Genomic DNA, 21,285 nt, shown 5'->3' on the forward strand with positions numbered 1-21,285 from the left:
ATTCAATGAAGGATATTGTTATATTTTAGTTGTTATTAATTGTTTTACTAAGTACGCTTATTGTATACCTTTAAAGAATAAGACTGCACAAAGTGTTTATAATGCACTCTAACCCATTATTCATAAGAATAAACATATGTGTTTTTTCCAAACAGATGGAGAGAAGGATTATTTCAATAAGCATGTGAGAGATTTGTTAGACAAGTATAATATCAAGCATTATTGTGTTTTTACTGATTAAAAGCTAGTTTCGCTAAGAGATTTAATTGTTCAATCAAATCAAAAATATATTGATCTTTAACTGAACATGGAAGTAGAAACTGGGTCAATAGCTTACAAAATATTCTAGATGATTATAACAATACAGTACACAGTTCCATTGGAATGCGACCTGAAGATGTAACTGAAAACCATCATAAACACGTTTTAGAATCACTAAACTCTGCATTTAATAGACGATTCAAATCGAAGGTGTTGAAACCAAAATATAAATTAGGTGATATTGTGAGAATTTCTAAAAAGAAACAGATATTTGATAAAAAATATCTAATGAATTGGTCAACCGAATATTTCCGAATTGTGAGCAGTGAGCATACATCCCACAAGACCCATCACTTACTCATTAGAAGATCTTAGTGGTGAGATAATAAAGGGTGGGTTTTATCAAGAATAAATCAAAAAAACACATTTGAATGAATCTGAAAGAGATGTTCATTTGATAGAAAAAATATTGAGATGAGATAAGGATAAGTTGCTTGTGAAATGGATTGGATTTCCACAAGCATCATTTATAAGACGAGAGAACTTATTAGAGTAAGATTGTATGTTGTGAATAATCAGAGTGAGATCATATGTTGTCAATAATGTACATGGTATAATTATCTATTCACATTTGTTGTATCATATGTTGTAAATAATTAGAGTAAGATCATATGATGTAAATAGTGTACATTGTATATTTATCTATCAACATCTGTTGTGAATAATCATTTCAATATTCTTTACATTGCGTGTTTTTTAAATGAAATCAACTTGAATTGAATGTTTGCTCTTTAATTTCTCATTTTGTCATAGAGAAGTGTGAAGTAGTAGCATGTGGTATGTGTCTGGAAGTTGAATAGGTGAGTACATGTATGTGATTCACCTAGAAACGCTTCATTAGTGACTGAACAGGACACATGAATACAAATAGTTCATTCTGTTTGTATACCTCACTTTCTCAACATGAGCAAACTCGCCATTATGAACTTCTATAAGATAATCACACAAGAGGACAAGCCTGCATGGTGTAAGAACGGCACATCAATCCCACATAATGCTAGAATTCTCATCGTGGGTCCATCTGCATGTGGTAAAACGAATTTATTGTTCAATTTGATTTTTTCCAAAAATGGATTGAGATTTTTACATATTTATTCAAATACTGAAAGTCAATATCAAGATAAGTACTTGTTTTTAAGAAAAGTCTTTTCAAAAATAAAAGGTATAAATTTCATGTGAATGAAATCCCTGATAACATTGCACACCCAAACAATATACCACAATATTCTCTAGTTATATTTGACAATTTACAACTTAGTCGCACACCTCAAATAAGGGATTATTATACTATGGGCAGACATTGTAATATTGATACGGCATATTTAATTCAAAGTTATGGTGCAACACAGGAACATTTCACCAGAGATAATGAAAATATGTTTTTTATATTCAAAATTGATCAATTATCACTCAAATTAATACATAGAGACTATTAGGGTGGAGATATTTGCTTCAGAGATTTCAGTAAATTGTGTTCAAATGTGTGGAGTTCTGACAAGCATAGTTTTCTTACTATTATGACTGAATGTGTAGCTAATATGGGAAATATAGGCAGTGTCTGGATAGCTTTATCGACATTCAGTAGAGAGTCAGTAGCAGTGAGAGAATGAGGATCTCTCATAGAAGACAAAACGCTAGTTTTGCTCTCATTGATAAGATTAAGAAATTGAGGAAAGTTATTAGAGACAAACATAGAAGCATTGTGCATTTTGAAAAGCAATCTGACGATTACAGAGAGAAACTTTTTAAACCGATTATCACACCTCTAGTTGAAATGGGGAAAACTAAATCTTCTCACCAATCCGATCAGAGTTTTATACCAAAAAAGGAGGAACTAGAAGAAGAAGACAAAGAAGAAGAAAGTATGGATCTAGGAGAAAAACATGATGATATTAGTGAAACAACAGAAGTTGCATCACAATCAGCAGCTGAAAAAGATCTAAGCATGAATGTTTGAAGTATATTTAATTCAACTAGACTTGAGAGTGATACATCTAGCAGAATAAAGAGGATCAAGAATCAAGTGCTTGCACAATATTTGTATACATTTCATAGTGAAAAATTGGATAACTTGATTCCTTATGGAATTTCCTATGATTCTGACCGAAAACTATATTTTATGGGTGAGTTTGATGTAAGCTTCCATAACAACTTCTTTTATATTGATAGCCAAAAATCCTGAATTACACATGGTCTATTAGAACTGTTATTTGCCCGAGGACAAAATTCATATCTCTTTGATGGGAAAGACCTAAATAAATACAAGAAGATTCTATCAATAACAAAAGTTCATTTGGATAGGCAAGGATATGTGAAACGTAACAGTGTTGTAAAGTCTCGCTTAATTAAAATGCTGTTTCCTGTTGAAGAAGCAAGTAAGAGAGGCTCAGGGTTATTGAAATCTGCAAAGAATACCACTAGCAATAGAATTTACCAATATTATAACAACTATGATGAATTGGTTCATAGACTTCATTTATTAAAATCATCAAAACTTGCTGGACACTTGGGTCATGATGTTGAGATTGCATCAATTATAGAAGAATTACGTAAAGGTAAAATTATTGTTCAGTTGCAGAATGAGCGTGCACAGATTCAGAGGTAAAAGCGAGAGAGTCGCTGCGAAGAAAGAGGTTGTGTGGAATGAACCAGATCTCGACAGTTTTAGTGATAGAATAATCCAGGCAATTATTCAACAGGGTGTCAGTAAATCTCTGCGTTCATTTCAGATTCACAATTATCTAATATAGTTAAGAATATTGGATTGAACAAGTTTGAGAAGGAACACATCTTCAGCACATTACAACAGTCATCTGACAATATCAATAGGGGAGTAAAAGAGAAATCTACCAATTTTGAGAATTCTCCACATGATCTCAAATCAACAACAGAGATATTCAGATCGCACTTGAATACAATCAATGATAATAAAGTTGACAAGAATTATTTGGATGAGAAATTGAAAGTTATCTCAGACAAGATTGAAAATTTGGAAGTATTAGATAGAAATTATCTTAATACAAGATTGAAACAGCTTAGCACAGAAATTTTTACTAGAGTAAATGAATCTAATTCATTATCAGTTGATGAGGAATATTTGGATAAAAATGTGCAAGCATTGAATAACATTGTTATAACAAAACAAGAGTTTGAAGATCGATTATCCACAATGAATAATACTATAAAGACAAATCTTATGGAGGGGATTAAACAATTTGTTTCAAAAACCGATTTAAATACATTGCTATCTACATTTGCCAAAACTTATGTATTGAAAAATGATCTGAGTAGTGAAATGCAAGCATTTATCAAGAAAAATGAATCACAAGCTACAGTCAAAACAATTCGTGGGGAAATAGCATCTTCAATTAAAAATACTGAGAATGGTGAAGTGACAAGATTACAATGTTTGCCTGCATTTATTGATTATCTCACTCTATTTGCTCATAAAATAGCCTAACAAATAGTAAGGAACAACACAAAGGTTAGTTTTCATATGAATTGGATCGAGGCAAAACAGCATAATTTGACAGAAGATCAAGTAGGCAATTTAATCACCGTAAAAATGGGTTTGAGTAACTATGCAAATGTTCTAAAACTGTCAAGTTAGAATCACTTCAATCTTTGACAGATTTCACTATGCAAGTTGCTTGGGGGAATTTGCATGAGAAATAGATAGCTACATTCTATTTTGATGTGAGAGAGTGTTCTCCACTTCACAAACATTTTTTCGAAGGTGAAACAATATTATGGAAAAAATATGCTAATGTTCGAATTTGAGATGAATCAGAGCAGAGATGCATTTGTACTTGTAAGCTCTATAAAGTGAAATTGTAAACGTGCTAATGATCAAGTAATGAATTAGACCAAAACCGCATTCATCCTTGTAAGGTCTCTGAACTGAAATTTTAAACATGCTAATGTTCAAGTGGAAGGAGAATTGGTGAGTAATGATATCGCCCAAGGTTGTCTCACAGGAGTCATGCATATGATTGTGATTGGTGTATCCTTACCTATAGACACTGCTACATTGTGCTGTGAGATGAGTGAAAGCTGCAACAAAGTAATGACACACTTTGGTATGTCAACTTTCAATGAACTTTCATCTGAGATATATTCCATTGAAGCATGCCATATTGTTTTCCAGTTTGATTGGTTCTATGTTAAGAATGTAAGATTTGGTGAGGATGATTCAATTTATATCAATATAGATTCAGAAGACAACTTTGAATTCACTATTATTTTTCCAAAAGAATATTCAACTATGCTGAATACACACAACATAAAGAATTTTTAAAGCAAAAGATGGGATTTGAATGTTACTGCTGGTTGTGTATTCTTAAAAGAATGGTAAAATCCCCTCATACTTGTCAAGTACATGTAGAATTTAACTGATGGATGGAAAGCAAGCAATTAACAAATAGAGGTTCAGTGAAAATCTGAGAGTTAGAGTTTCACTTGAATCTATGTCTTAGACAGAGATGTTTCAGTTGAATCTGTCAGTGAGATTCTCATTTCACTTAAATCTGACAGTTAGACAAAGATGTTTCAGTTAATTCTGACAGTAAGATGTTTGTTTCACTTAAATCTGGCAGTAGTAGTAGAATGTCTCTCTCTCACTCCTCTCTCTCTCTGCTATAAATCATCAAATAGACCGTGACTAAATGTAATTGAGAATAAATTATGCATAACGAAGAGAACAGATGAGTATAGAGAAGTGAAGAAGAAAGGAAAAAAAAGAAAAAAGACAGGAGGAAGAAGAATAGAATATTCATCAATAGAAAGATGATGAAGATTTGAATGAAAAGAGAATATGAAGACAATCAATCTGTCAAAAGGAATAAGTGACAGCAAGTGAAGTTGAGAAGACTAGTGCTGGAAATTGTTATCATTATCATGGATGAACAAATTATGAACTGAACGCAATTATGAGTGAACACAAGGGGATGGAATAAAAAAGAAAGTAACAAACAGGATAATAATTCAGACCCTACCCTCGAGTAGATACATGAACAAATTTCTCTTGAAGCTTTCCAATGAATTGGTTTGTAACAAATATATGGTAAGGAATCCAAGCACGACAGGCCGACACAAGAAAAGATGAATTGAAGATAGCCGTTCGATGGAGAGGTATTTGGAGGGTGAGCTCATGAGACCTAGTACCTCGATTAGGCTGGATGTCAGTAAGGAGCGTGAAGGAGTCCCGAAGATAGTCCGGTCCATCGCTTCTCACTATGAGCCTGTAGGTTAGAATAAGAAGAAAATACTTTCGCCGCTCCACCAACTTGAGCCACCTTAGCTCCTCGAAGAAAGGAGTGATGTGGTCATCACGCCTCACATCAAAGATGAACCGGACGGCATAATTTAGTGACCTCTGCAACCTAGTATTCTGTTCCGCTGTGATATCGATGTAAGCCAAACAGCAATAATCCAGCAAGGGCTGGATCAATGACCTCACCAATAGAATTCTGATGCTCCTGGGCAGGAAGTTTTTGAGCCTTTTAAACTGATGCATTCCAGCGAATACACGGTTGCACAAATGAGTAGTCTGATCTCTCCAACTAAGAGTTTCATCAAGATAGATACCCAGGATTTTTAAGCACTTAGAGTAAGCCACCTGCACATCACCAACCACAATTGCAGGAATCCTATCCAACTCGATCCTGTTGAGAAGTCTGGAGAAGCCAAAAATCGAAGTCTTGGTTTTCACGGGATTAATGACAAGCTCATGAGCTGTAGCCCATTGAAGGAGGAAGACACATTCTGATTCATATGCTCTATGCAGTTGGCAATGTTCTCTACTGATGTATGGGAATAGATGATTAGGTCATCTGCAAAGAGGTGGAAAGAACAATCCTGAAAGACCAAAGGTGCATTATTTATGAATATTGAGAAAAGTAATGGGCCAAGCACGGATCCCTGCGGTACACCCCGCGAAACCGGAGACCAAGCTGACATATTGCCCGAGTCATCACTAACAGCCTGAAAGCGACCTGAAAGGTATGATGAGAACCAGGCAACTACTGACGCAGACAAGTGGCATTGATGCTTCAACTTCCGAAGAAGTAAGAGATGTGACACATTATCAAATGCTTTTCGAAAATCAAACTGCACAAGGACTGTTACCTGTCGCTTGTCCATAGCTAACCGCAAGTCATCAGTGATGCGCACAAGAGCAGTGCTAGTACTGAAGTTGGGGCGAAAACCAGATTGGTACTTCGAAAAGAAACCCAATTCATTCAAGTGAGAATTCACCTGCATGTGCACAATTCTCTCCAGAGCCTTTGAAATCGAACACAAAATATGAATTGCTCTCCAGTCCCCAGGTTCAGTAGGGTTGCGGATTTTAGGGATAGGTCGAACAATAGAGTACTTCCATAAACAAGGGAAAACTCCGTTCTGTAGAGAAAAATTGAAAATATGAGTCAACGAGGGAAGAATAATGGGAAGAAGTTTCTTATAAAACAATATGGGAATGCCATCAATGCCTTTCGAATTTTTGCAGCTTGATAGTATTATGTGAGAAATAGTCGAAGGGATAACATAGGAGAAGTAGAACTGATTTTCTGGTGGGTCATGATTGAATTGAAGGACAGTCTGACTGACAGGATCATCGAACTCGTTAGATGTAGATTGAGAAGATTGTGCAGTAAAAAAATTATTAAGATCATTGAGAGGAACATTTATATTTGCCTTAGACTTACTGGGATGAGCGCCCAGCCTTCGCACATTTTCCCACAAAGTGGAAGCAGAGTTGCTCTGATTAAATTGCCGATGATAGAATCTAAGCTTTGCATTTCGACAGAGTGACTTGACTCGATTACGCAAAGTCTTGAATGCATTGTAGTCGGAATTGCAGCTTGTCCTGCTAAAAGTTCTGCGAGCCCTATTACGCTCTCGTCTTGCATTCAATATTTCCGCATCAATCCACGGCTCAGGCTTATGCTTGAACTGAGAAGTCCGCAGAGGAGCATGTCTATCGAAAATCTCATGAATCATATTGTTGAATGTGATGATTTTATCGTCAATATTATCAACTTGAACAATAGAGTGCCATGGCATATTATAAGCATCAAACAAAAATCTCTCCGACAGGAGTGCAGATGGTGGGGGTACATGTGATTGGTGCGAGTTGGGGGGTGGGGTGGAGGGGGAGGAAAAGTCATGGAAAAAGTATTTTAAATCTGCAAATGAAGACTACTACCATGGAAGACTCCAATCCAAATTCAGACATTTCCTACCCGATTGTTCTACCCTCAGGACCCAGCGCCCAGATGGATGCAGCAGCAGTCAATGCCATCCCATTAGGCACTCCTACTCCAGCAGACAGTAAGGCGGAGAACCCAAGGAGTTGTGAGAATGAGATCTGGGACATGCCGGCCTCTTCACCGCCTGATGCCACATCTGTGAAGACCCCCATCAACCAATTCCCAGTGCACCAGCAAATAGTAACATGATCACAAGTGAACAACTGGTACAAATAATAAATGAACAATTCAAAAGCATGCAGGAAAGCCTCAGGACGCAGATGGCTGAAGATCACCGGAAAGCCACGAATCCATTGACCACACAACTTGCCGGAATTACAGAGGAGCTAAAAGAAATAAATCATGGGATGAGAGATGTTAATCAAAAAGTGGAGCAAACTAGGTTGGAGATGAAGGATGTGACGGCGGAAGTGGACATGCATGAAGAGATCATGGAGTTAGCAAACAAGGACAATCTATGCATAGGGGATAAACCTACCCAGGATGTCATGTTGGAGCCAACCCACATCTCGCCAAACACCAAGGGGAGCCAGAGGACGCCATCCACCAATCCAAGGGACGGCACAAGCCGCCTACAGCCAGCACCACCAATCCACTAAAGACATCTCCTGTAACAAACAAATCCGGCAAACATCATAACCTGTCACACAACCACAACAATAGAAGGCAAATAAAAAACCACAAAAAACAAGACAACAATTGAGCAGGAAAGAAATTCAAAACATAAGAAGGGTATGGAGATTAGAAACAGAAACTTTACAAATGGAGGACCGCGGGTGAACAAAAGAAAAGAGCTGTGTGATTATAAACGAAAAACTTACTTGAAAAACTGAAGAAAACTGCAATTGAAACCGGGGCTTCAAAGTAGTAAAGATGTTGTAGCCTCGAGTACTTCATGCCAACTGAAGCTGGAGGGGGAAACTGCCTTTGGCTGCTTCCTTCTACGATGAAGAGGGAGGGGTGGGGGTAAGGAAGGAAATCGCGATAACTGTCTTTACCAGGGTATTTAGAAGGATTCACCAACATCACCATCAAGCCGGATTGAACCCAATCATCCTTCATCCAATCACCATCTAGAAAAGGAGCAGGAAATCAGTTTTGAAGAAACAGCAAACATTCCGAAGATTCTACAGTCATCCCCATCATATCAGATTGAAATCAGGCACATTCCACACCCACATGCAGGATAGGAAGACACTATCCAGAAAAATCTACAATCTCCACAAACATGTTTAGTTTAAAAACATTCAACTTCATGTCACCAGTCAGAAAGGGGGAATCATGTTTGAAAGAACCCACAATCACTACCGGCATGTGTAATGGAAGCCAACTAAATTGACAACAACAATCAAAGAAAAATGGCTTATTACTGAAAGGATTCATCCCCATGACCACCATACTAGATTTAAACAATTAATAAATAACAGGAAGGTCAAAAATCAACATAGATTCTCACTCAAAATTATTGAATATAAAACTGGAATAGGGACAGCAGAATGAAAATTTGAATCAACTTTATATAAATCTCAGCAAAGCTGTATATTTCAATAATATTATGCAAGAGATCCCATCTTCGCAATTGAGATTGTCTTCAAATAAGGAAAACACCATGTAATCATAACCTAGACACTTCACATCTCATCTATTTATGAACATTGAAGAAGCCAGCATTTATTCGAAATTTAATATCATCTTAATACTACCTGAAAGGTCGTCAATCAAGACAGCTTCAAGAGAAATCCAGCTTTACTGAAGAATTTACAAGTGGAGGACCGCGGGTGAACAAAAGAAAAGAGCTGTGTGATTATGAACGAAAAACTTACTTGAAAAACTGAAGAAAACTGCAATTGAAACCGTGGCTTCTAAGTAGTAACGATGTTGTAGCCTCGAGTACTTCATGCCAACTGAAGCTGGAGGGGGAAACTGCCTTTGACTGCTTCCTTCTATGATGATGAGGGAGGGGTGGGGGTTAGAGAGGAAATCGCGATAACTGTCTTTACCAACCGCCCACCTAAAACTACATCGGAGTTTTATCGAGGAAATGTAATTGTTTATTTGAGATTTAGCACATATAAATATGAAGCGGATATCACACATACGATGCACACAAAGAGACTGTTACATATATGATTGTTACACGAAGCGGGGTAGACGATAATAGAAAATTTACACAAAGTTCAGAAGGGGCTGCCGAGATTTAGACTACTGGCAACACTATAAGTTTGTTCACAGCTCAGATGAGCGTACCGCCGGCTGTGCGGATTAACGCTACTCTTATTATTTTGTCTTGTCCAGGAAATACTTTCTCAATTTTACCAATAGGCCATAGTGTAGGTGCAGTGTTCAAATGTTTTATAAGCACAATTTGTCCAACTTTGATGTTTTCTGTTGGAGTTTTCCACTTATTTCGTTGAATGAGTGTTTGTAGATACTCAGATTTCCATCGACGCCAGAACGACTGTACTAATTGACGCAGGTGAGTCCAACGTTGCCGATTTGAGGTGGAGTCATTTAGAGGAAGCTCCACAGCCTGAAGCAGTGGTCGTCCAATCAAGAAATGACCAAGTGTCAATAGCGGTGTGTTTTTGTTGGGATCCGGGGAGGGTTCTAGCAGCGGACGGCTATTCATAATGGCTTCAATACAAGAAAAAACAGTGAAATATTCTTCCATAGTCATTGGTGTGTCACCAGTCTGATTTTTTAATAGCACTTTGGCAGTTTTAACATTAGCTTCCCAAATTCCCCCAAAGTTTGGGGCAACTGGTGGATTGAAGTGCCAAGTTACCTCACGTTGGACAAGTCCATTCAATATCTCAGTATTATTATCAGACAGAAATTTGGAAATATCTGATAAGTGTTTAGTGGCTCCAACAAAATTTAAACCGTTGTCAGAGTACATATGCGATGGTAGACCTCGGCGTGATGTGAATCTGTCGAATGCAGCGAGAAAGGCCTCAGTTGTTAATTCTGACACGTATTCCAAATGAATCGCTTTTACAGCCAGGCAAATGAAAAGTGCGAGATAGCCTTTGTATAATTTCGTCTTTTTTAGTGGGCTGCATTTTGTATAGAAAGGACCCGCAAAGTCAACGCCAACATGGGTGAATGGGAACGATGCGCTAACACGAAAGTCGGGAAGATCAGATATCACTGGCTGATTAGGTTGGGCTCGCATACGAGTGCAGTGGACACAATTATGTATTTGGCTTCTTATCAGGTTACGCGCCGAGATGATCCAATACTTGCGCGCAACTAGTGCTTGAGTGGTGCGAGGGCCGACGTGGTGATGATCTCAGTGCATCTGATCGCAGATGAGGGTGCTGAGGTGAGATGATTTCGGCAGCAGCAGTGGATGACGGCTGTCATATGGAAGACAGGATCGTTTGAGACGTCCGCCCACCCTGAGAGAACCGGATGGATCGATGAATGGCGCTAGAGAGTGTAATTCTCGCGGCGGGTTTTCTCCTTTGTTGAGAAGCTTGAACGTGTCAGTGAAATAGAACTCTTGAGTAAGTTTGACAATACTCAATAGTGCTGCACGACATTCAGCAACAGACAGATGCTGAGACATTCAGCAACAGAGAGGTGAGGCGCGCCGGTTGTGCTCTATGGCTGCGAAGATTGTGCCTGTATGTTTCCTTCAGCTTACAATTTTTTATGAAGCGCAACACAAACGCAAATATACTTGTTGCTTTGTGGAGGTTGGAATATTTTTCAAAGAACTCAAGAGCGTGGGACTTCTCAACTATTGTAGTTGTGAGAATTGAAAGTTGAGGTTTCAATTCCGAGTCATCTTCAATCCTATCAACCTCTGATATAATCAATTTCTCAAATTGCACATGGAACGATTGATGTCCATGCCACCACAAGGAGTTGTCTACAATATCTTGTGCTGAGATAACTCTCGAGGCCAGATCTGCAGGGTTACAATCAGTAGGTACGTGAAACCAATTTTCTGGTGATGTCAAATCAAGTATTAGTGTGACTCGGTTGCTCACGTAGATCTTGAGTTTATGAGTTGGAGTTCTGAGCCAATTTAATACTAATTTTGCATCAGAGTACAGCCGTGTATTGGAGATACATTTTTCGAACTGAGGTAGATCAATTTTATATAATTTTGACAGCAATAGAGCACCGCATAATTCCAATCTTGGAATAGTAAGAGTTTTTACAGGTGAGATTCTTGTTTTTGCCATGATAAGATTCATTGATATGAATTGACTGTTTGAAGAGACATGAATATAGACGCATGCACCATAACCTTTTTCTGATCCATCACAAAAACCGAGTAATGATACACTCACGTGTGTAGTGTCAATGTGACGAGGAATGTGAACGTTGGCGAGTGACACAATTGTACTTGATATACAACTCCACTGACGGGTTAAATCTTCACTCAATGGATCATCCCAATCGAGATTAGACAACCATAACAGCTTCAAAAAATACTTGAATAAGAATACAACGGGAGATAACAGGCCAAGCGGGTCAAACAATTTGGCTGTGTATGACAGTATTGTGCGTTTTCTCGGTTTTTCAATGAATGGTGTGACTGCGTATGAAAAGGCATCTGTTGATGGATTCCAACGAAAACCAAGTACTTTAATTCGTTGAGTGGTATCAGAAAAGGCAAGGGGATTTTCTAACATTTCATCGGGAAATTCTTCAATTGCTTCTCTCACGTTAGATGACCATTTTCGCAGTTGGAGTTCACCCTTCAGCATCAATTGATTGAGTTGTGAGATAAGTGATTTAGCTTCACTCAAACTGGAAGCGCCACTAACCACGTCATCGACGTAAGTATGCTGACGGATAGCATTGACAGCCAAAGGAAATTCGGTTTCATAATCGCTGGCTAATTGAAGCAATGTTCTTTGAGCAAGGAAGCTACTTGAAGTCATACCATACGTGACAGTATTGAGTTGAAATTCTATCAGTTCCTCTTGTGGTGTGGTCGATAAAATATGTGCTGAAAATCACGATCAACTTCTCTCACTGATATCTGCCTGTACATCATTTTAATATCTGATGCAATTGCCACTTTGTGAGTTCTGAAACTTAATAAGATATGACTAAGCTCGTTTTGGAGCTTGGGGCCTGGTAAGAGAGATTCATTGAGCACTTCTCCATTGTTACAAGATGCTGATGCATTGAAAACGACACGTAACTTAGTTGTGGAGCTGTCTGCCTTTTGAACACAGTGGTGCGGTATTACATATTTAGACGAAGTTAAAGCTCTGGACATGTGCTCCAACTTAATATACTGGCTCATGAAAGCGTGATATTGTTTGCTAACAGAGTTGTCTGATGCTAGTCTTTTCTCAAGTGAGAGGAATTTTTTCATTGAAGAGTTTCGATTTTCACCTAGAACCACATTCTGAGTTTTGAATGGTAGCGCTACTTCATAACGACCTGAAGGCCACCGAGTTGTAGTTTCTGTGTATAGGTTTTCACAATACACATGAGACGGGTCTTCCTCAGCTTTGATAGATATCTCTTCGGTTTCCCAAAACTTTTGAAGCAACTGATTAACTGGTTCTACATAGGTTAGAAGGCTGGTAGCTAAATCTGATTGTGATGTGAGTTCATTAGAATTTATTTTTCCAATGATAACATGGCCAAAAACCGTGCTCAAGGCTCCTGGAGAATTTTGATAAAACTTTGTGACTTCGTGATCTTGAGCACATAGAGTATGAAGAAATGAGCCAGCTCCTATGAGCAGATCAATTTTACCTGACACATAGAATTTTTCATCAGCCAATTTCAGACTTGAAAAATGCTTAAAATCTTCAGCGTTCAATGAAACAGAGGGTTGATTACATGTTATGACTGATAGCACTGTAGCTTTAGTATTCAACTTGAAATCCGGCTGAATCTGTGAAGAGATAGTTAAGTTAACCTCGCCCATTGTACTTGTTGTTTAAGTACCGATGCCAATGAGTTTTTGAGAAGAATAATTAGATTTCAGATTCAATTTATTTGCTAGCTCCTTAGTAACAGCGGTTATTTGTGAAGCTGAGTCTAGAATAGCTCGCGCAATATGTGGCTTATTGAAAGAGTCGAAAACAACAACATTAGCGGTGCCAAGTAGACATAGAGATGATTCTGAAATGGATAGACTTGAAGTGTTACACACAAAGGTGGCAGGGGTCTTTTCCTTCTGAGCATGCAATAATGTATGGTGGTTACTAGAATTGCATAGTTTACAAGTTTTTTGTGACTTGCACTTAACACGATTATGAGTTCCAAAACATTGAAAACATAGATTTTTTTGTTTGAGGAAATCATACTTTTGATCAACAGACAAATTGACAAATTGCTGGCATGAATAAATACTATGATCCTCTGATCCACACACAATACACTGAGGCGGTTTCAACTTGACGATTTGATTAGGTTTGACAGTTGAAGAATTATCACTTGCAACTAGTGAAAATCTCTTATCAGTTTTATTTTCATTTGAGCGAGTAGACTTAGATTCAATATTTCTTGCGGATTGAAGTGTAGTTGAAGGGTTCACTAACTCATACATACGAGTTTTAGACACTAAAAAGTTCATTAGGTCTTCATATTTAGGAATGACATCAGCTATCTTACTTTCAAATTCAAGTCGAGTTCGTTTATCCAAATGGTTTAAACACAGCGATAACAGAATAAAGTCACTCAAATCGGGAATCTGCTGTGTTTTGAGAGCAGAAATACAAACAGAATGAGTGTCAACAAATGTTCTTAATGACAAATAATCGGGCTTATCTATTTGCTTAAACTCAAGTAACTGATCGATGTAATACGAACATAATCTTCTTGGATTCGAGTATCTGTCGCACAACTGAGTGTAGGCGATAAGATAATTTTCATTTGATAGAGACAAATGAGCTATCATTTGAGCAGCTGAGCCTGACACATTGGATTTCAGATAATGAAATTCTTCTATATCTGAAAGTGATCTGTTTGTATGAATAATCGCATTGAACATGTTCAAGAACTCGATCCATTGTTCAATATCACCATTAAAATTAAGCAGCTTTATTTGTGGTAAATTGATGTTAGAACTAGGATTGGTCTGCTGTACAGTTTCAATTGTTGGCTGTTTACAAAATTAAGTGTACCTTCCATAGAGTTCAAGAAACTTCTCGCCCATAACATCATAATTCTCATCAACTGAATCAGTTAATAAAGCAAGCTCTGTGATGTTGTCTTGAATTGATTCGAATGTTAGAAAATCATTTCTTAAATCTAGAATCATACGCTCAGAGGGATTGTTTGATAAGGATTTGATTGCTGACTCTATTTTGATAATAATTCTGTTTCTTTTTATTGTTGAAAGCTTCAACTCCATAGTGGGATCCTTAGCTTTGACTGTAACATTGATATTAGTTTCCTGGGTGGGTGCATTTTGAGTTGTATCATAAAAAATACGCGGTTCAGTAAGCGAGGTATCTCCATGGTCTGACATTGTGAGCTGAGGTTAAGATTTCAAAGTTCATGTCAGAACTAAAGAAGAACAAGTAACTGAGTAACTGTCTAGCTGATAACAGATACAGTGCACTCAAACCTACTGAATCTAATTTCTGTTAATGAGAGGAAGTGATACTGAAATGGTTGCGAAGTGCGTTGCAAACGAGAATGATACACAATGTGCAAGGAATGGAATAAGGAAGGTTGATACAGGCTTTGTTGTGGGTGTCTGCTTGGCTCCGTTGCGTGAGTAGCTCTCTCTCCTTCCTGCACTTGATGTTGATTGATTCAGGTGACACTGATTAAACCGAATTTTGCCGATCATTAACGAGGTTCGATAGTTGATCGATTTTGAAATGGAAACAAGATCCAAAATGTCCGACTATGATGGCTTGGGTAGAAACTTTGAAATTCAATAACTTTTGAACCGTGCAATGCATTGAGTTGAAATAAACGGAATTTTCACTTTGAGTTCACACAGTACCGAATCACACAGCTCAAAACAACGGGACTTTAACATTTAAAAACATCTAAAAAACATGACACGTACAGACACTGACAATGAGCAGAATGTATTTCCAAAAGGCACTGATCAAATCTGGCTCGAATAGGACCAATTATGGAGATTAGAAACAGAAACTTTACAAGTGGAGGACCGCGGGTGAACAAAAGAAAAGAGCTGTGTGATTATAAACGAAAAACTTACTTGAAAAACTGAAGAAAACTGCAATTGAAACCAGGGCTTCAAAGTAGTAACGATGTTGTAGCCTTGAGTACTTCATGCCAACTGAAGCTGGAGGGGGAAACTGCCTTTGGCTGCTTCCTTCTACGATGAAGAGGGAGGGGTGGGGGTAAGGAAGGAAATCGCGATAACTGTCTTTACCAGGGTATTTAGAAGGATTCACCAACATCACCATCAAGCCGGATTGAACCCAATCATTCTTCATCCAATCACCATCTAGAAAAGGAGCAGGAAATCAGTTTTGAAGAAACAGCAAACATTCCGAAGATTCTACAGTCATCCCCATCATATCAGATTGAAATCAGGCACATTCCACACCCACATGCAGGATAGGAAGACACTATCCAGAAAAATCTACAATCTCCACAAACATGTTTAGTTTAAAAACATTCAACTTCATGTCACCAGTCAGAAAGGGGGAATCATGTTTGAAAAAACCCACAATCACTACCGGCATGTGTAATGGAAGCCAACTAAATTGACAACAACAATCAAAGAAAAATGGCTTATTACTGAAAGGATTCATCCCCATGACCACCATACTAGATTTAAACAATTAATAAATAACAGGAAGGTCAAAAATCAACATAGATTCTCACTCAAAATTATTGAATATAAAACTGGAATAGGGACAGCAGAATGAAAATTTGAATCAACTTTATATAAATCTCAGCAAAGCTGTATATTTCAATAATATTATGCAAGAGATCCCATCTTCGCAATTGAGATTGTCTTCAAATGAGGAAAACACCATGTAATCATAACCTAGACACTTCACATCTCATCTATTTATGAACATTGAAGAAGCCAGCATTTATTCGAAATTTAATATCATCTTAATACTACCTGAAAGGTCGTCAATCAAGACAGCTTTAAGAGAAATCCAGCTTTACTGAAGAATTTGATAATACAAAACATCAACAAATAGATCAATAATTGAAACACATCAACTTACCTCCAAGAATCAGCATCTAAATGTCCGCAACCTGTTCAGAAACCGTCAGCGAGACAGCACCACCAACAGCAAACTACCTGCAACAACAGAGAAGTAACATTAAAATAACAATAACCATAAAAATATATTTAATTTCCTAGTCATAATAAAGTCTGTTTCAATCTATACACCAATAGCCCATGAAGCGCCTAGCCTATTTCATGTACTCAGCTCAACCAGTTACTGTTGAGGTTATAAATATACTCAATGAATATGACAGGCGAATTAAAAGTATCAAATAAATTCATTATTAAATGGAATTGAATTGTCAGTGAAATATCAAACATGAAGATCCAGTTTACAGTAATTGACCTAGCCAACCTAAGTGAAGTGTGTAGCAACAACAAAAATGTAAACAAGTAGCTGAGGATAAACAAACGCTAGTGATTAGAAATTTCAACAAATGTCAATTCAGCTAGAGATGATAACAAATGTGAACAATTTTTCATACCTGTAATACTCACCCAGTTGATGAATTTAAATTAAAAAATGTAAATTGACCACGATGAGGCAATGTAAAGTTTCAACTCAAATCGAGATGGATCCCCATGGACATCTCGTCACAGGCCTGAAGAATGAAATTATTATTAAAAATAATGCTTGATACATTTCTCCAATTAAAAATCCATACATGGATTGAATAAATAATATTAGATGAAATGTCATGAATATTTGGAATAGGCGATTGACCTGAAAAAACATGAAATTCATTTGAGAATATGGAAATCAGTAATCAGCTGTGAGCTGGAAATACCGAAAGAAGTACCAACCTCACAAGACCAAAACCATATTTATCAATGTTTGAGTGTAATATTATATTTATGAGTGTGGATTATGTATAAAAACCAGTCAGAAAAAAAACAAAAAAAACTTTATGTCAATTTATAATATCTGTCTTATATTAAGGCATGAAAAGAAAATGGGATGTTGCATCATAACCTCAACAATGTGAATTAGTAATTTGAAATTGTAAAAGTAATCAATCCATTCACCCTGTATCAAATTAAACAGCAAACCATACTTACTTATTAATGTAAATTCAGCCAAACTTGAACGTTGTAAATGTTCTATGTATAGTTCATGTAAGGGTCATTCAGGACAAGCAGTATCTGATTGAAACATCAACTCAGTACGCACGATTGCTCAAAAGAAAGGTAGCTGCAAATTAGCTACCCAATATTGACTAACTGTTAAAGTTGTATGTATGTTTTTAAACATTGCATTGTATGGCAAAATGCCAAAATCTATACTCTTTGAGGTAAATGTATCACTGCATCATTTACACTCACCTTTGTAGAGAGATCAACCTGAAAAAAATCAGCTTGACTCTATAAATTTTACAGGTGATGAGAGGGACTAACCTCACTACCAATGGCCTGCGTGCCATTAAGGGGTACCTTATCACATCAATTTGCACCAGATGAGTCTGCATACCATCTAGGACACTTTGAAACTGTTTTTGTGTCCGATGAACCAAACATTTGGTCAGTCAATTGAGACCAGCTCTGTAAGATAGCAGATATTGAGTCAATCATTTGGTTCTTGAGTAAATCGAGCCTGCGCGCTCATAGATCCTGTTCCTGAATTATAAACCTGCAGATTCGATTTAGAGGGACTTCAATGTGATGTACTCAATGATTATACAGCCCCTGAATTATAAATCAGATTATTTATAGGCCGTTATATGAGCAAAATAAAGTCCATCACTGGGAAAGAACCATAATCTTCTCTAAGGCAGATAAATGACAGCTATCTGACCTATAAAGGCTGAAACTAATAAATCAGTAATTGTATATCTTTCAGAAACTTATTAACTAAAAAACCATATGTATTTGTGATGTTTATTATTTGATCGGTAATTCAATATTTGAAGGTTAGAGTTGAATCATAACCCTAAACAGACCAAAGCTAACTTGTCAACAACTAGCCAATTTATTGAGAAAGCAGTTTGATTGATAATTGCTCGCAACAACTATATAATATTAATTTTTTCACTTTTCATACTATAATTTCTATGCTGAATGGGCCTAAATATTTATTTATGAGCTGTCATGAAGCTATATTTATTATGGAGACGAAATACGAATTAGCTTATATGTGATGATTGAGGCTCAACATTCTAACACATAAAGAACTATGTAAACAAAAGAGATATATTTATTTATTATCATGATTATCATTATTACAAGCATGTGTATTGTTATTATTTTTTTATACTTCTACTTTATGTTATAAAATTACGTCTATGTTCTACAAATCATTGGCTACTCATGAAGTTATTTAACAAATGTATATTGTGATAGATGAATTCATATTATTTATTTTTATATTTTTTTGCAACCAAATAATAATTTAAAAAAAACTTACAATAAGGAATTTTACTCATTTAGAAGCTTTAAAGTTGGATATATATTCCCACCACCCATTTAGCGTATTGGTTACGTCACAGAATCTGACCAATCCCGAATTAGTATGTAAATTTGGCAAGATTAATTTCTAAGAATAAACTCAGGTGGATATTAGAAGAAGAGGACTCATGGCCATTTTTTGGAAATCACCAGTGGGATACAGACCTGGTTCACATACTTAATTGTTTAAAAGCATTAATTCCTGTTTTAATGTAATTCAATCTTTGTCTTTTCTGTTTTAATAGTTGTTCTGAGGTTCCTATAGTAATCTGTGATATTAATTTTTGTGATATCATTCAAATAAACCTTAAAATTATAATAGTGAGGTCTGTTCAACGTTTTCGCTACATGTGATTCACATTTAGACCTCACTATTAAGAACTTTAGAACAGACCTCACTATTATAATTTTAGGGTTTATTTAAATAAAATTGCAAAAATTAATATCACAGATTACTAGGAGGATCCAGCTGGAATGATATATTCTACGGCCTAATATACTTTGAATACAAAATTGTAAACAAAAGTCTACGTAAGTTTTTCGAACATATAAAAGGGGATCCCTGACAATCTACGCAAATTATACAGCGTATAAATTCATTAATTTGGGAAAAGTCATGACTATAGACTTAAGGGTATAAAGTTATCATAAATGATTTTTATTTCAATAAGTAAATATCAATATCCACGCTGTACTTAGCCGAAAGGTCTATTTCTTTAGGGGAAACCCCACCCGGAAAATATTTTTATCTATTCATTTATTGTACTCTTGAATTATAATTTTGTATTAGCCTACTTGGCCTATTGAATTTTGTATGTTTTATGACCCTTTCCAAGGGCTATCACCCATCTCATTTTAATCAATTGGAGATTATTAAATTTTCATACAGTATCTATTATTTGAATATTCGAATTTGCTATCATTTAATATTCACTCCTTATCAGTTGGAAATTATATTTTGTAAAATCTGTTCATCTATCTATTCAATCTTTGGCAATCTGAGAATATTTTCCAGAATATATCTATATTATCTTTTCACCGCTCTGAATTTATTCCATTACACCTCCAAATATATTCTTTCTTGACTGACACATATGGATTTTCATATCAAATAATGAAACATTTCATTGGAGATAGCCTCCCAAATCGGAAATAGAAATCTACTGCTATCAACCTACCGCAACGAGGTGTATTGGATCCAGCATTCACAACCAGATAACGCCACAAGGAGGGGTAAAAGGTCACATAGACAACATCAGAATTAAACTCGGTACTCGAAGTATTTACTTTTTTGGTTTGGCATTTTGCAATCTTATAACCTATAGTATTTATCAGAGACCCGGTTCACATGGATTTGCTATTTTGTCTGTTGTCTTGTGTGGTCTAATATCTCTTCCAACTGTAACAAAGGTACTAACCTAAGTATAGTGGTTATTATTCGAAGAGTGAACTAACTCAGAAATTTATATCTCTGTCTGATCCTAGCGACAGCATTGATCATAGTAGGCAGATTCAAACTGAACTGCATTTTATTACTGAATTAGATTTAATTCCAATCCACTACATTCCCACCTTCAGCACTAATTTGGAAATTTACAGTCGCCACTTCGGCTACCTTTGTAGACCGCCAACCTATCAATTTAGCAAATTACTTTTTCAATCCAATCTTGTCTATACACTGTCCACTCTGCCTGGACCCTCTGAACTCAGTGACGTCCATGCTCCAACCAACGAGCTAAAAAATATAGTAAACCATAGAGCGGCTGTTGGTGTGCTTTCAGCGCTCTCAATGTGTTACACGGCCAACTAAGGGCAGCCATGACAGAGAGAGGCAACAAGAGCCTCTATTGCCAGTCTGCCACTGCAGGAATAGATGTGTTTTTGTGAATTAATTGATTTCCATGACTAAATATTATCATTATGATATTTATGATGATGATGATGGTATTGCAAACTTGATTGGAATGAACTATAGACATAAGCTCATATTATATGATCATGTTAGGCCGGTTAAGTTTGATGTTAGGCCGGTATTAGATGGTAATAGCTCTAAGACATGAAAAAATATTATTTTGTACAACTTATTTCATACGA

The sequence above is a fragment of the Nilaparvata lugens genome, chromosome 2 (genome assembly GCF_014356525.2).
Source record: "Nilaparvata lugens isolate BPH chromosome 2, ASM1435652v1, whole genome shotgun sequence".
NCBI lineage: Eukaryota > Metazoa > Arthropoda > Insecta > Hemiptera > Delphacidae > Nilaparvata > Nilaparvata lugens.